The following is a 5,232-nucleotide window of genomic DNA, read 5'->3' on the forward strand; positions in this document are numbered from 1 at the left end:
GGAGAAAGGACTAAAGTAAATTAAAATGGCAAATCTGACTTGAATGATTAAAACTTTATCATTTGATCTCCCTTTTGATACCCTTTGTGCTTGATTTGGTTTTTAATATTTTCTGTGGGTTTTTTTTCCAGGTACAGGTTTATTGCTATGGTGTTTTGTCATTGTTGGTAATTTTTTTGACTCCTGGTTAGGTCTTTTTCTGTATTTTGAAATTTTTAAACCCCAGGATGGGTGAATCTACAGAGACAATAATTAGAATTAGGGTTCTGGGGGCTATGGCAGGGGATGTGGCAGGTAAAGGGAAGTTAACATAAAGGATTTCAAGAAGGAAGACAATGTTTTGAAACGGATTGTGGTAGTGACTGTACAACACTGCTTAATAGGACTGAATTATAGAATAGTATGATGTCTGAAATAGATCATCATAAAGTGTTTTTAAGACAATATTAAAGACTCTTACTTGATAAACAAATGTTTCAGAACATTTTTATTTTGAACATATTTAAAAATTACTTTTATATAGCACAGTTGCACATTCAAAAGGGAGTCTAAAATTGATTATCTAATACATATGTGTCAATTTCTCAATGAAGGAAAAAGATTTCTGGCGGCTGAAACAACACTAAGGAGCAATCTCTTCGGTCCTAGAGGGTCACTGTGAGTGTGGGTTCACTTGGTGCCAGTGGGTTATGGAAATTGTGTCTCCAATTTGTATCTTATTTTGATTGCATTTCTCCAGTAGTTTGTTTTCTGTGTGTTCTGTATTTTGTTTAACAGTATTTAATATTATTATCAGGAATTGTTCTATTTTTCCATTATCTTGGTCTCCACATAATTTTCTTCATGGTATTCTTATTTTAATTATGCCCTTTCATCTGTGACATCACTTATGATACCAGTTATAATATTTTTATTAAGATGTTAATGGTTTATATTGTTTATTTTATAGTTTATTTACTCAATCCTGTCATGGAGAATTTTACAATCGCCCCACATCAATTTTAGAGCATCGTCCCCTGCCCCGCCATAGGTAAATTGCCTCTAAGATGATTTATGCAATCACAATCTGTCCTAGTGCTCCCACCCCCTCCCATCTTCATTAGTTTCCCTCCCGATCTCCCCCTACCTATTCCTATAGACCCTTATAGACATTATTATCAACATGCATCCGCTCTACCTGTACTTCACTGCTGGATGACCCAACAAAAACAAAAATTCGCTAAGGTGGTAAGGGTAAAAACATAATAGTATAAAGACAAACATACAAACAATGTGCAAGAAGGAAAAGACCACCAAAAATATTCAAAAAGCCAGGGAAGAGGTTTCTGTCATAGAACCAGTAAGAAATGCTTGCGCCCAGAACAAATTGAAGTCTCGTCGGTTTGGTGGTCCCCTGGCCAAGTGTTGAATTCAACCTTGCATAATCAGGATGACCATGGTCTCTGACAGTAAGGTTGATGGAGACTCTTGCCTGTGACTAGAGCCATCTGCCAGTGGCTCACCTGACCAGATGCTCTGCAGATGGGTGTGGGGCTCTCACCATCCCCATAGGCCTTCACAAATTGGGTGTTCACAATGTGTGCTCTGATGCTCTTCTCCTCACTGTACTGCTGTTTTGTAATTGCCATCTTTGGGTCACACGAGCTGCTGTGCTTTCTCAGTGTGGAGTTAGCAGACTCCTTGCTTAGATGGCTGCTTGTTTGAATACAAGCTTTTAAGACCGCAGACAGTGTTCTGATTGATAGTCAGGCACCTTCTGGTTTCTTCACCACTTTGCTGTAGCACCCTTATATCAAGTGATCATTTCATTAAGCTGAGGATCAAGCAGGACCATGATGTAAGAACTGATTGTTCTTAAATTGGGGATAGGATTTAGTGCAAGCTCCAAACCAATTCCTTGATCTATTCCTTTATTTCCTTTTATTGGATAAAATTAAAATGATTTAACTTGGGAACCACTGTATAGGTCTCATTGTTCCATAGTTCAATTCTGTCGAAACTAATTGTGGAATTGCTTGCATACTTATAACATGTTTTCCAAATGATAGGGTTCCTTCCTAGACTTCTGGAAATCATCTCCCTTTTGTCTCCTCCACCCTTCAAGCACCCTAAACCCTTGTTATACTTTCTTTCCCTGTGGGCTCAACATCCCTAGGTTTCATTTTCTGAAAAATAATAAAACAAATTACACTGCTTCAAGACGGTGAGCCCCAATGGCGGCACACCTCTGAGAGACAGGCTAATGTAGATGAGTATAAGCAGACTGCAATAGGACAGCCACACAGGGTTGCCAGGATAATACAGGTCTTAACACAGCACACTCGCTGTACCAAGACTTGTTTGTTTGACAACCAATAGTACACAGCTCTTGGTGCAGGTCTTTTCTTCAACCCGACACCATGTGTTTTCCTGCTTAAATCCTCAGGTTACAGTGAGTCTGGGGTAGAATCCAATTCCCCCAGTGGAGTTCCCATTTGGGGATCTCACAGATGCAGCTCTGCAGCATGACTTGTACTCTGAGAGTCAGGATTCAGTTTCCCACTGTTCTGTGACATCTGGCCTAGCTTCCCAAGTAACCCCAGAGTCCTAGGTCAGCTCTGCTCTCCCAGTGCAAGACATGAACTACCCTCCCTACCTGTTGATCCCAAGAGCACCTGCAGTCCCTCCTTCCCCCAGTTGGCTGTCAGCTCTCCTTTCCCACACCCCAACAGACACGCACTTATGTTCACCCAAAATTGACTGTTCCATCCCCACTCTCCAGAGCTGCCCACCCCTACCATCACTAAGCCTCAACCCTTTGAGAGGGCCACCACCCTCTCCAGGGGACCTCACCCCAGATCCATATTGCTACCACTCAGCATCCTGCACCCTTTCCCGCCACCAATGGATCCCAGCTATAAGGTCAGGAAGTGCCCTCTGGCCAAATGACCTCCACTGTACTTACCTTGAACAGGATTTGTGGTTCATGGCACCGGTCCAGCTCTTTCCCAGGTGATCTAGTTCCCAGCCAGAAGACCTGATGGCCAGTAAACTTGAGCTTGTGCCCATTCTGCTACCTTTTCCAAGTGCAGTGGACTTAGATAGCATTTGTCCTTTTGTGCTTGACTAACTTCACTCAGCATGTCTTCCAGATTCCACCACGACTTGAGGTGTTTCATTGCTGCTTTTTAGGGATTCTATTTATTTGTGTGTATGTATCAGAGTGTTTTAAAAAATGTATCTACTCTTCTCTTGATGGGAATTTATTTGTTTCCAGCGTCGTGCTATTGTGAACTGTGCAGCAATGATCATGGGGGAACACATGTCTGTTCGTCATCTCTTTCTTATTTCTTTGGGGTATATGCCCAGTAATGGTATTGGTGGGTCATATGGTAGTTCAATTTCCATCTGTTTTATGTATCGCCATATCTCCTTCCACAGTGGCTGTACATATTTACATGCCTACTAGCAGTGTACAAGAGTCCCTATCCCACCAGGCCCTCTCCACCCTTTATTGTTCTCAGTTATGTTTTGTTTTGAAATTGGGATACAGTACTGGGCTTTAGTTGGTATCACATTGTTGTTTTGATTTCCAGTTCCTGGATGACTAAAGACCTGGAACATTTCCACATGTGTTTATTAGCCATTTAACTGTCATCTTGTGTGAATTGTCTGTTCAGGTCTTTTGCCCATCTTATCAAAAGTTTGTTTTTTCCTTGCTATAAGCTTGTAACATTCTGTGGATCTTAGTAATTAGTCTTTTATCTGATGTGTCATTAGATGGAAAATATCATTTTTCAGTCTGTGGGCTCTCTTTTTACTCTTTTATTAAATAAACTTTTGATTTACACAAGTGTTTTCTTTTTCATAGGTCCCATTGATCTATTTTACCTTCTATGGAGTATGTTTCTTTTGTTAATTCTGCCAGCCCATGTATTCCCTGAACTAGGCCTCCTAGCAATGTCCTAATTTTCTCACTAATGATCCTGCTAGCTCAGGATTTTACATATAGGTCTTTAATCCACCTCGAGTTTATTTTCGTGCATGGAATAAGATATCCAGGTGGATATCCAAATTCTTCTGCAGGTGGATATCCAGATTTTCCAGCACCATTTATTGAGGAGGGCACCTGCTTCCTATTTAATGTCTTTTGGGTTATTGTAAAAATCAATTGTATGTGGATATTTTTATTGTTGATTTTCTGTCCTGATTCATTGGCCTGAGAATATTGGTCTTTAAAAAAAAGTTTATATGCTGTTGAATTCCATTGGCCAGGACTTTGTTGAGGATTTTAGCATCTATATTCATGAGAGATACCGGTCTGCATTTACAGAGGTTATTGTGGTTTGGGGCAAGGGAGGAGTATAATCAATCTACTAGAGTCCCTTATGGACTCTGTGAATTATTCTTAGAAGAGTGCACTTTTAATGTGCTTATAACAGTGGTTTCCTATACAGCTCAGAATTATCCGCTGTTTATGCGTTTTCCTGGGGTGTAAGTTTTCTAGTACAGTGGATGGCCCAAGGAAGAGGAGTGTACATTCAGAAGTGGATCAGGCTAGAGTCTGGGCACCAGTTCTGAAAGGTACCAGGCCTGTGCAGGAAAACTGCCGGGAAACCTGGAAATGCCAGGTCCTATTTCTACTAGCAGGGTGAGGAGCTTTGTGATTCCTTTCTCAAATCAAAATAGAAACACCTCCACCGACACCTAGCCCCGCTCCTGGAAGATTCCAAGGACTCCTGTTTCCCGAGTGCTGAGACTCTCCACGTGGCCTGGTCAAATCATCTGCAGGAGGGAGCTGGGCGTAGCTAGGGATTATCACCAGTGGGAGCTCTCCTCCCTCTGCGGACCTTGTGGTTCAGCATCAAGCCTCCAGTTGTCTCTGCAGGCTTCTGTGGGATGCTCCTGAAGTATCAACTGCTCGGTCGGGAGTTGCCACAGCACCTGTAAGGGAAGCAAAGCACAGGAAGGTGCTGTGAACTGGGACGGCATGATTGAGAGCACAGCTGTGCTCTCTGTGGGTAAACCAATTTAAAGCACACCCGGTATTATATCCCGGTCTCCCAACCCAGCTACCACCCACAAATTTGGCGATCCCACAGCAGTAAGTTGTTCACAGGGGCGATCAAACACTTGGTTTTCCTTTTAAGCATATTTTTTCACTTGCTGTGCTTCAATTTAAAGGTAGATTTATAAAAATAGCCTTATTCTTCCTTCCAACAGTATTCCCCTCTATTGTAGTGTAAGGTCAAC

The sequence above is a fragment of the Tenrec ecaudatus genome, chromosome 15, assembly GCF_050624435.1.
Source record: "Tenrec ecaudatus isolate mTenEca1 chromosome 15, mTenEca1.hap1, whole genome shotgun sequence".
NCBI lineage: Eukaryota > Metazoa > Chordata > Mammalia > Afrosoricida > Tenrecidae > Tenrec > Tenrec ecaudatus.